At 42.7% G+C, this 12,796-nt stretch overlaps 1 pseudogene; it reads right to left on the bottom strand.

The window, feature by feature from the left end:
- Positions 1-4,679: 4,679 nt before the first annotated feature.
- On the bottom strand, positions 4,680-5,792 carry LOC125541728 (gamma-gliadin-like; annotated as a pseudogene).
- Between the last annotated feature and the right edge of the window lie 7,004 nt (positions 5,793-12,796).

Here is a 12,796-nt window from a genome sequence, read left to right as displayed (position 1 = left end):
CACGAATCAAAACTATTTTAGGCAAAGACGAAAACAAAGCTTTAGCACGAACTCTAAGCGAAAAAGGAAATAGCTTCAATTTAACAATATCATTATCCACATCTTTCTTCTTTTGCATATCACACAAATCAACGAAGCTATTTAGATGGGTAGCGGCATCTTCACTAGGAAGGCCGAAAAATGGATCTTTCATGACAAGATTCAGCAAGGCAGCATTAATTTCACAAGATTCAGCATCAGTAAGAGGAGAAATCAGAGTGCTAATAAAATCATTGTTGTTGGTATTGGTAAAGTCACACAATTTAATGTTATCTTGAGCCATCATGACAAGCAAGCAATCCAACACACAAGCAAACAAGAAACGGACAAAAAGAGGCAAATAGAGAAAGAGAGGGAGGATAGAGAGAGAGGGCGAATAAAACGGCAAGGGTGAAGTGGAGGAGAGGAAAACTGTAACACCCCGGATATGATCTTTCCAATATGTACTCCAACTCTTGCCGTTTCCGGCGTTAAGTTATTTTATTTTCTCGGGTTCGGGTCTTTGTCTCCGTGTGTTGTTATCGTTGTCATGCATCTCATATCATGTCATCATGTCCATTGCATTTGCATACGTGTTCATCTCATGCATTCGAGCATTTTCCCCGTTGTCCGTTTTGCATTCCGGCGCCCCGTTCTCCTCCGGTGGTCATTTCTACCTTTTTTTCGTGTGTGGGGATTAAACATTTCCGGATTGGACCGAGACTTACCAAGCGGCCTTGGTTTACTACCGGTAGGCCGCCTGTCAAGTTTAGTACCATTTGGACTTCGTTTGATGCTCCAACGGTTAACCGAGGGACCGAAAAGGCCTCGTGTGTGTTGCAACCCAACACCTCTCCATTTTGGCCCAAAACCCACCAAAACCTTCTCCATCATCTAGAGCGTTCAATCACGATCACGTGGCCGAAAACCGCAGTCCATTTGGAGCTTCCTAGCTCCTCCTACCTATAAAACTAGACCTCCCCCCGAAATTTCGAGTCAAAACACCCCTAAACCTAGCCTCTTCCTCCTCCCGCCGCCGGACGTGTCCGGAGCGGACCGGACACGTCCGCCCACCGCCGCCCGACCTACATCTCTCCGCCACATGGCGCCGGCGCGCCCCACATCGCAGAAGCCCGCCGGGCCCAACCCCAGCCCCCGCGGCTCGCTCCGCCCCGCCTCCTCTCCCGCTCACCGCGCCGCCCCTCTCCTCCGTCTCCGGCGACCCGCGCCACCGCGCCGCAGCTCGACCTCCCCGGCGACTGCGCCGCTCCGGTCGCCACCCCGCCGCGCTACCTCGTCGATGACCGCGGCCGCCTCCTCCTCACCGGCCGGCGCCGCCCCACTCCGGCGCCTCCCTCTCTCCGGCCGCCTCGCCGTCCAACTCCGGCCGGCCCAAATCCGGCGACGAACCTCGGACTCTGTGCCGCTACAGTACTCGCGAGATCCCGATCTGGATCTGGAAACTCCCTCTCGGTTGACTTTTTCGTCCCTAACCCTAGTTTTTGTGCGTTTTTCATCATGCTATATCTCCGCATCTGTAGCTCCGTTTTGGGCATATAGCATATCAAAATGTTCACCTCAGAGAGTACATCATTTCATCTCATTGCATCATTTTCATTTGAGTTCATCTTGATGCCCGAAATGCTGTTGGAAGAGTGCTATTTGAGATAATTGTCAGATCTGATGCTCCAATTAGATATTTGTCATTTTTGCCATGATTATTGTGTGCATGATATGCCCCTGATCTCTACATGAGTTTTGTTATATGTTTTGCCATCTATCCAGAGGTGCAACCCATGTATTTTTGTGATGTGTGTGGTGACTAGCACAAGCTTGCAAAGTGGAGCATTCGTTAATGCTGATTTCAGGGACTTAGCATTTCCACTAAGTCCTTGGACTGGTTATCTCAATATTCCATATGTTCATGTTGATTCCTAGTGATCCGTGCCTCTTTTGAGGATGATCAGTAAGGATGTTTTGTTAATCTTGTAGTGCTCTATCCATCTATGTCTTTGTTTGCAATTATGGAGCACCCTAGCTTGAGTCAATCGAGCTCTACTTTTGCTATTTCTTGAATCTGGGCAGATTGTCTACTTGTTAGCAATTTTGCCGAGGATGTTGTAGTTGATCCGTGCATGCTATGTTATTTTTCGTGCCATGTCTAGCTTGTATTTTGTGTATTCTTGATGTGTGTATGCTTAGATTGTCATGACTTGCTCTGTAGTGAGTGCATCGAGCTCGTAAACATGCTTACTTGATATCTGTTTCAGCATGCTCCAGTTTTCACTAAGTCTGAGAACTGATTATGTTTTTGCCATGTTCACATGCTTGCAAATGTATTTTCTGATCCCTTTTGGCTCAAGGTCAATAAGGGACTTTTGTTAAGATCTTTGAGTAGCTCCATGCCATGCTTTAATTTGTCATGTTCAGGTCCTATAGCATATTGTTTTCATGCCCCAAAGAGTGCTATCTGATCTGAAATTGCAGACAAGTGTTAATTTCACTAAGTCTAAAATATGTTTACCAACTTTCAGCAGCAGTTATGGAAGTTGAATTTCTATTAAAGTGTCTAATTATGGTTTTAGTTTTTTTGGTTTCATTTTTTTCATGAAGAATTTGTTAATTGTATATTCCGATATATTTCGGTGGCTGAAAATGAAATGAATTTGACAAGAAAATATTACTTCCGCTAAATTTAGGAGATCGGTTAGGTGCAGCCAAAACTTAGTTGAGTAAATTTACTCCACAAATCTTTTACTCGGCCGATTACATCGCTATTTTTTAGGGCATCAGTTAAAGATACACTTTACATGAACAAATTTGGACCATAGAATATACTTGGTACACCCGCTGTTCCTTAATATTGGACATTTTGGCAGTTCAATTTAAACCGCCAAACGTCTTATATTTATACACATAGGTAGTAGAACATAGACCACTCGTGTTTTAGTTTCAACTATCATTAATTGTTGGAACATAGATCATTTGGGTCTAATCGGGTTAATACTTCTTTCAGTTTCCACTACCATTAATTTTTGGATGGGCTCAGGGATCTGTGACAGATTTGTTTGAATTTATATTAGTTCCGGGCTACAGATTTTTCAAAAACAAATCATAGTTTTATCATTGTGACAGTTCGTACAAGGTAGAATATCTTGTTTTGCTTAGTTTTAGTAGTTTGCTGGGCTATGTGGTCAACAACTGATCACACATTCTACTGAAATTTATATCCTACTATTTGTTTCCCACACTTGTCTTTCAAACTATCCACTGCTTACGTTGATTTTCAACTTTAACTATGCAAGACACGAGTACAATAGTAAATTTGTTTAGCTCAAAACTATTATATCCTGTTGGGTTATATAAATGTGTGAACATGTAACAGTTGGGGGCTAAGATGTAACAGACGATATCGATGTAGAATGTAGAGAGGAGGCTGGATAAGGCGCTCCAGTTTTTCCCCATTCCAGTTCTTACGAGAGTGGTTCTTCTACACCCACTCCCGGTGCACCCACGCAAGAAAACATATCAAAACATTTCGAAAAAATCTGAAACTTCATGGAAATGATCATCAACAAATGTTATGGGGGCTTGCAAAATTTGGTGGTCAAATAACATTCGAGGAGCTCTCTACAAAAAACACAAAATCACTGAAAATTAGTCAAAATGTACGTGCACTGTTTGAGCAGATTTTGCAATTTTGTCTTTTTTGTAGAGCGCTTCTCGAATGTTATTTGACCACCAAACTTTGCAAGCCCTCATGACATTTGTTGATGATCATCTCCACGAAGTTTCAGATTTTTTCGAAATGTTTTGATATGTTTTCTTGCGTGAGTGCACCGTGGGTGCACCGAGAGTGGGTGCAGCCACTACTTTCCCCAGTTCTTACTCCTACAATATTTCCTTGATTCAGAACATATCCTTCTAAGGAACTTCTACACAGACTGATTTCTCATCTGTTTGGAGACCATAACCGCAAATGCAATATTTGCTTTGTGTTCATAGATTGAGACAAGTCAATATCACAATGCATGTTTAAAGAGATAACAACTGAGTTATTCTACAGGTAAAAGAAATTTCTATAATCAATTAAAACTAATGCAACTTATGCTTTGTTTTTCATATATAAATTGTTTCCATCTCTGCACGAAATCATATCAAGTGTTTGGTTCTTGCTATTGTGACTAATTATTTTCTCTTGCTCACCGCATGGTTTATCTTTTACCATGTGCAACTTTGGTTTGATTTTCACCTCTTTGGAGTCCCCTAAAATTTGCTTTTGAAGAATGCTTTGGTGCCATCAAACTCAAAATTGCACCAATGCAAAAATATTCAGATTAACATTTAGAGTGATGGATGGTTTCTAATCAGCCTCTTGTTTTGGTGCTAAAATGGCCCTTTCACTTCTAGACATTGAAATACATTGAATTATTATTGTGTGCAATGTTCAGGAAATCCCTAACTGATAGCGCTCGGTTGGCTTGGGAGCAGTAACTAATATATCAATCAACCTATTAACTGGATTAATACATCAACCATTAATCGATAGATTAAATAGTAACCTGCCAGCAGAAGTAGCTAGCTATTGATGTGTAAGGCTAGGATTGCGGTTAGGAACGAACATGAAACTAAAAGGTGAATGGAACAGTGAAAAGCGAAGCTAGCAAACAAGAACTTTGTTTGTGTTTTATTCTTAAGCTTGAACTAGCTCTGGTCGGGGTCACACATGATGGTGCACGCCACTTTATTCCTCATCGCTACAAAGACTGGTGCATCAGCTAAGCAACGATGATCCATCTACCTATTAGCATAACTCTTCCATTTTTCATTGTCCACTGATGCCGGTGACTATGCTGGCAAATGGTGCGTTGGTGGTGGAGCAGTCAGGTCGGACATACACATTGCACATGTTTGGAAGGGTTCTCAATACCAATGACCTGATCACCTCATATTGAGCTGGTTGTTGAGGTTGGATGATGCCCTGACCTTGGACGAGCTGAAACAGTGGCCGGAGGATCTGTATGCCTTGTTGTTGTTCTTGCTGCATGATGATGGAATGCACGACGCTATGGATGGCTGCACACTGGAGCTGGCGAGGAATCTGTGCTAGTTGTTGGCAACATTGTTGCTGCATCACCTGGCAATCACTTCGTCACAAGATCATTGACACGAGGGATGACACCAATGACACAGGGTTACATTGCTGCAAGAGGTAATTCTTGCAAGGGTTCATCTGTCGTTGTAGATATGGCTGAATCAACGGTTGTTGTTGCTGGGGGAATGATTGTTGCGGTTGTTGGGGCTGGGGAAAAGGTTGTTGTGGTTGCTGTGACTGGGGAAATGGTTGTTGGGGTTGTTGAGGCTGGGGGAACGGTTGTTGTGGTTGTTGGGGAAATGGTAGTTGGGCTTGTTGGGGCTGGGGAAATGGTTGTTGTGGTTGCTGGGGCTGCGGAAATTGTTGTTGTGATTGCTGGGGCTGCGGAAATTGTTGTTGTGGTTGATGGGGGAATGTTTGTTGGGGTTGGGGAAATGTTTGTTGTGGTTGCTGGTAGAATGGTTGTTGGGGCTGGCGGAATGGTTGTTGTTGTGGCCATTGTACTTGGCCGCTGGGGTCGACCTGCATATTTGCGGTGGCGATAGTTGTTGCCATCGCAAGGATTGTTAGGATGAATAAGGTCTTCATGGTGGATTTGTGTTGTCTACTACTTAATTGGATTTGATACTTGTGCTCTAGTTGTGTGAAGGATGGATGATGGTATGGAGTCTACATATCGCAACCTTTTTATAGCTACCATGGTTAGGTTTCTTTTCATTATAGCTTTTATTTTTTTAAAGTGATTTGATGCTTATCAAACTGATTATTTGGTGTGTTGTGTTTGGTGGCACTACATACAAATGTAATTTTGGAGTGGTCATCAAAGTTGCCTTTTATTGTACATATCATCTAAGAGTGACGAAAACATGATAATTGGCACTGACTCATCTTATCGACTTTACATGTCAAACAATTATCTAGATTGCAATCCTTTTGGATCTAAGTTTATCTTGTTGTACAAGTTGTTAGACATAAACCAAATCTTCATAGCTTGCGGGGGACTAAATTTGTATCCTTGTGCATGTTGTCAAAGATAGATTAGGCTATTCTAATGTTCATTCTATACTCTTATTTTTTTTAAACTAGCTTGCAGTGTTGTGTAGTATAATGGTAAGATGAACAAGCTGATATGACTCATCAAATTCTCCTTTTATGTCAATGGTAGTAATGTTGTACACATTCTCAAAACATGACTCATCATATTCCCTTTTTATGTCAATGGTTGCAATTATGTGCAAGTTATTAATTAATATTGGACTAGTAATAGCTTTACATGGTCTTAATTGATTCACTCTAAATTACATTTGAAGGTTTGTTCTCGCTTTAATTCATTAATTTATTAAACTAAGTTGTATGTATTATTTGTAACATTTGATGCATTTAGTTGAAGTTGTTGATGATAACTGTTTGGTAAAAGCTTTATTTTGACTATAAGCATGAGGAGAATTTAACACGGATTGCAACAAGGAAATACAATAAAAACTCCGAATAGTAGGTTCATTAGTATCTAGAGTTTTGATCTCTTCAATCCCACTTTTATCAATTTTAGCATCAAGATCTAAAAACTCCGAATTTTTGGAACGCCTTCTAGGTAAAGGTGGATCATATTCAGTCCCATCATTATCAAGATTCATATTGCAAAACAAAGATTTAATAGGGGACACATCAATAACTTTTAGATCTTCATCTTTATTATCATGGAAACTAGAAGAACACGCTCTTATAAAGGAATCTTTCTTAGCACGCATCCTAGCGGTTCTTTCTTTGCACTCATCAATGGAAATTCTCATGGTTTTGAGAGACTCATTGATATCATGCTTAGGTGGAATAGATCTAAGTTTCAAAGAATCAACATCAAGAGAAATTCTATCAACGTTCCTAGCCAACTCATCAATCTTATGCAAATTTTCTTCAATCAAAGCATTAAAATTCTTTTGCAAAATAATAAATTCTTTAATATTATATTCAAAATCAGAGGGCATTATTATAATTTCCATGAGAATTGTTGTAGGAATTACCATAATTATTAGAGGAATTACTAGGATAAGGCCTAGGATTAAATTTTCTCTATACGCGTTGTTACCAAAATTGTTCCTACCAACAAAATTCACATCCTTAGATTCATTATTATTCTCAATCAAAGTAGACAAAGGCGTATTATTTGGATCAGAAGAAACACTTTTATTAGCAAATAATTTCATAAGTCATCCATGTTTCCACTGAAAACATTAATTTCTTCTATCACATGCACTTTTTTATTAGTAGATCTTTCAGTGCGCCATTAAGAATAATTAACCATAATATTATCTAGGAGTTTAGTAGCTTCTCCTAAAGTGATTTCCATAAAAGTGCCTCCCGCGGCCGAATCTAAAAGATTTCTAGAAGAAAAATTCAATCCGGCGGAAATTTTTTGTATAATCATCCACAAATTCAAACCATGTGTTAGGCAATTACGGCTCAAGGTCACTAAGGGACTTTTGTTAAGATCTTTGAGTAGCTCCATGCCATGCTTTAATTTGTCATGTTCAGGTCCTGTAGCATATTGTTTTCATGCTCCAAAGAGTGCTATCTGATCTGAAATTCCAGACAAGTGTTAATTTCACAAAGTCTGAAATCTGTTTATCAAATGCATTTTTGCCATGCTTGTTTGAACCTGTTAATGGATGAATTGGCCATAGCTCAGTGCTAGTCTTTTGTTAATCATCATGAGTGGATCCCTGCCATGTATTTTGTTGTCATGTTTGGGTGCTGTAGAATGTTCATCTTGTTGCATTTAGATGGCTACTTGCTGTAAATCGCAGAACGTGGTCATATTTGAATTGCTTGCCATTTCCAAACCGTAACTCCGATTCCGGCGTTCTTTATATCGTTTTCAAGCGATTTCATCTCACCTTTCCAGTGGCACACTTGGGTTTCCATGTTGAGGCCAGGTTCATTCATTCCTCGTGAAGTCTTGCATATGCATCCCATATTGCATCCCGCATAGCATATCATCTTTGCATCATGTTGTTTGAGTTTGCATGTGGTTGATTGTGTCCTTGTTGCTTGTTTGTCTTGTTTGGGTAGAGCCGGGAGACGAGTTCGCTAACGAGGAGCCCGTTGAGTTTGCTTTCGAGGATCCAGTCAACTCTGACAACTTTGCAGGCAAGATGATCATACCCTCGAAATCACTACTATCTTTGCTTTGCTAGAAGCTCGCTCTTTTGCTATGCCTATGCTACGATGCCTACCACTTTCTTATCATGCCTCCCAAATTGCCATATTCAACCTCTAACCCACCATGTCCTAGCAAACCGTTGATTGGCTATGTTACCGCTTTGCTCAGCCCCTCTTATAGCGTTGCTAGTTGCAGGTGAAGATTGGAGACTGTTCCTTGTTGGAACATTATTTACTTGTTGGATATCATTATATTGCCATGTTATCTTAATGCATCTATATACTTGGTAAAGGGTGGAAGGCTCGGCGTCTCGCCTAGTGTTTTGTTCCACTCTTGCCGCCCTAGTTTCCGTCATATCGGTGTTATGTTCCCGGATTTTGCGTTCCTTACGCGGTTGGGTGATAATGGGAACCCCTTGATAGTTTGCCTTGATTAAAGATTTTCCAGCAATGACCAACCTTGGTTTTACCATATGCCACCTAGCCTCTTTTTCCCTTGGGTTCCCGGAGCCCGAGGGTCATCTTATTTAAACCCCCTCGAGCCAGTGCTCCTCTGAGTGTTGGTCCAACCTAGAGCCCCTTGCAGCGCCACCTCGGGGAAACTCGAGGGCTGGTTTTAGTTGTACGGATTGCTTATACGATTGTGTCCTGAGAACGAGATATGTGCAGCTCCTATCGGGATTTGTCGGCACATTCGGGCGGTGTTGCTGGATTTGTTTTAACTTGTCGAAGTGTCTTGTAGAACCGGGATACCGAGTCTGATCGGAATGTCTCGGGAGGAGGTCTATTCCTTCGTGGACCGTGAGAGCTTGTCATGGGCTAAGTTGGGACTCCCCTGCAGGGATTTGAACTTTCGAAAGCCGTGCCCGCGGTTATGGGCAGATGGGAATTTGTTAATGTCCGGTTGTAGATAACTTGAACCTTAACTTAATTAAAATGAATCAACAGTGTGAGTTACCGTGATGGTCTCTTCTCGGCGGAGTCCGGGAAGTGAACACGGTGTTGGAGTAATGCTTGCCGCAGGATGTCCTCTAGTTATTCGTTCGCGCTTTGCCTCCTCTTCTCGCTCTCTTTTGCGAACAGGTTAGCCACCATATATGTTAGTCGCTTGCTGCAGCTCCATATATTTACCTTGCCTTACCCATAAGCTTAAATAGTCTTGATCGCGAGGGTGCGAGATTGCTGAGTCCCCGTGGCTCACAGATTACTTCCAAACCAGATGCAGGGCCTGATGACTCCATTCCAGATGACGCGCTTGAGCTCAAGTGGGAGTTCGACGAGGACTCACGCCGATACTATGTGTCTTTCCCTGATGATCAGTAGTGGTGCCCAGTTGGGGGTGATCGGGACCATGTCGCACGTTGGGTTATCTTTCATTTTGGCGCCGTAGTCGGGCCATGAGTGTTTGATTGTTGTAATGCTATTTATGTACTGTGATTGACGTGGTGAGTGTAAGCCAACTATGTATCTCCCCTTTTATTATCTATATTACATGGGATGTTGTGAAGATTACCTAACTTGCGACATTGCTTTCAATGCGGTTATGTCTCTAAGTCGTGCCTCGACACGTGGGAGCTATAGCCGCATCGAGGGTGATACAAGTTGGTAATCAGAGCCTTCCCCGACCATAGGAGCCCCATTGCTTGATCGTTTTTAGCGGCCGATTTGAGTCTAGAAAAATGTTTTGAGTCATTTAGGAATTATATATCGGAGAGTTTAGGAATTCTTTTTACTCCCAGTCTCCTCATCGCTCTGGTAAGGCATCCTGACGTAGAGTTTTGACTCTTCTCTTCTCAAATTTCACAAAAAAAAATTTAGGATCACGCGGGTATCTTGGAATCGTTCCGATGGCTTTGTGACGAGAACATTGTTCTTGGTGCCTCCTGTCTTTAGGGGTTGTGGCAGTGTCCCGGGGAGTTGAGCTCCGAGGTGTTGTCGTCACAATTTTATCGTTGCAGTTCTGGAATACCTGAGTTTAGCACGCCGACATCAAAAATCTCTTTTATGCAGTTCGTTGGTGAGATAACCTCGACGCCACCCAGTACTGGGGTGGGAGTTCGGGAGTATCGCCATAACTTGTATAACGGATGCTTTTCGAAGGTTGAGGTAGATGGTTTCCGAAGTTTTTCTCGGTTATTTGTTGAAGGATGGATACAGCTCGATGTAGGAATTGCTAGATTTGGGTGAGATATTATGCTTCCCCTGTATCCCCAACACCTGATTGCAGAGGACTCGTCAGATGTCATCATGGGTAACCTTCCTGTTAATGATATTCCTGCAAGAGTTCTTTTTGACACTGGTGCATCGCATTGTTTCATGTCGAGACCTTTTGCATCTAAGCATGATTTTGTTACTCAAGTGTTGTCGAAACCGTTGGCTATTGTCTCTCCAGCCCGTCAAATGACATCTCGAGTATGTGTTCCGGATGTTACAATCACTTTGGGTGACTATAAGTTCTTGTCTTCTCCAAACGTTCTTGGTGACTCGGACATTGATCTTATTCTCGGAATGGATTGGCTTTCTAAGCACAAGGCTCAGCTTGATTGTGCAGCCAGGCAGATTCAATTGACTCATTCGTCTGAGGATGTAATTGTCTTTGCCGCTCGGGATGATACCATCTGTCTATTTTCTCTCAATGACAAGGGTGAACTGGATGCCATATCGCAAATTCCAGTCGTTTGCGAGTATCAAGACGTCTTTCCAGAAGAGCTTCTAGGAATGCCTCCGCACCGGCCAGTTGAATTCGTCATCGATCTTGAGCCTGGCATGGAACCTGTGTGCAAGCGTCCTTACAAGCTCGGACCTGAAGAGTTGAAGGAGCTGAAGAAGCAACTCGATATTCAAGAGAGAATGGGTCTCATCCGACCTAGTTCTTCTCCGTGGGGTTGTGGTGTTCTTTTTGTGAAGAAGAAGGATGGAACGGACCGACTTTGTGTTGATTACCGTCCATTGAACAAGAAGACCATCAAGAACAAATGCCCACTTCCCAACATCAACGAGCTGTTCAAACAACTCAAAGGTGCCCAAGTATACTCCAAGCTTGATCTCCGTATGGGTTATCATCAGATTCGAATCCGCGAGGAAGATATTCCCAAGACGGCTTTTAGGACAAGCTTTGGTTCATACGAATACACTGTCATGTCTTTTGGCCTCGTCAATGCTCCTCCGACTTTCTCTCGCATGATGAACTTCATCTTCAAAGCCTACACCAATGACTTCGTTTTGGTCTATCTCGACGACATTCTGGTCTTTTCGAAGAACAAGGAAGATCATGCCAAGCACTTGCGTTTGGTACTCGATAAGATGAGGGAACACAAGTTCTACGCCAAGTTCTCCAAGAGCGAATTTTGGCTTGATGAGGTTCTTTATCTTGGTCATATCATCTCTGCCAAGGGCATTGCGGTGAATCCTGAGAAGGTGTCTGCAATTGTGAATTGGGAACCACCTCAGAACATGAAGCAACTCCATAGCTTCCTCGGTCTCGCAAGCTTCTTACCGGGTATTCGTTCTTGATCCGTACCTTGTTGGTTTATTCCTCTACCTAAATTCTAAGTGGCTTCTCAATTTATGGATATGTGACCATTTCTAGAGGAATGCATTCGTTCATTTTGTTCGGATGTGAAGACTATATGTTGCAATTTCAACCAGTTTGATTCAGCTTCAATATTTATCTGTCAATGTGCTAACGGTTGTCACCCTATTCAGGATGGCTCCCGCTAAGAGCACCAATCAGAATCAGAGTCAGGATCCGCCACCACCTCCTCCTCCTCCAGAGGCATGGCAAGTTGTGATGGCCGCAACCAATGCAAACACACAGTTGATCATGCAAATTCTTCAACAGCGCAATCAAGCGAACCAAGGCAACCAAGGCAACAATCAGAAACACTTTGCTACACTCAACCAGTTCCTTGCTAACGGGCCAAAGACTTTCGGCAATTGTGTTGAGGCAACTGATGCTGACGATTGGCTTGTGGATCTGGGCAAGCATTTCGAGTGCAGTAACGTCAGGACTGAGGACTTCATCAAGTTCGCTTCCTTCCAACTCAAAGATCAAGCTGCAGAATGGTTCCAGCAGTACAAGGATTCTAGAGGAGGCCGTGTGATTGCCTGGGATGAATTCCATCAAGACTTCAAAGCTCATCATATTCATCAGAGCATGGTTGAGAGCAAGCATGAGGAATTCCGCAACCTGAAGCAAGGCTCTTTGACTGTCTATGACTACAACAAGTTGTTTCAGAAGCTCGCCCGCTTTGCTAAGCAGGACGTCCCCGATGAGAAGAGCATGATATACTAGTTCAGGGGTGGTCTCAGGGAAGAAATTCAGCTAGCTCTTGTCCTCTTTGAGCCCTTGAGATACGATGAGTTCTACAACATGGCATTGAAGCAAGAGGCCGCTCAACTGAGGTGTGATGCTTCCAAGAAGCGAGTCAGAGATGCTACTCCTTCTTCCTCTACTCAAGTGGCCAAGCAGCAGAAGTATTGGCTTCCTCCTCCTCCGTTCCGTCAGCCGTATCAGAAGAGCAAAGG

The sequence above is a fragment of the Triticum urartu genome, chromosome 1A, assembly GCF_056163025.1.
Source record: "Triticum urartu cultivar PI428250 chromosome 1A, HENAU_Tu73, whole genome shotgun sequence".
Classification (NCBI taxonomy): Eukaryota; Viridiplantae; Streptophyta; class Magnoliopsida; order Poales; family Poaceae; genus Triticum; species Triticum urartu.
This window is presented reverse-complemented; position numbering and strand designations above follow the sequence as displayed.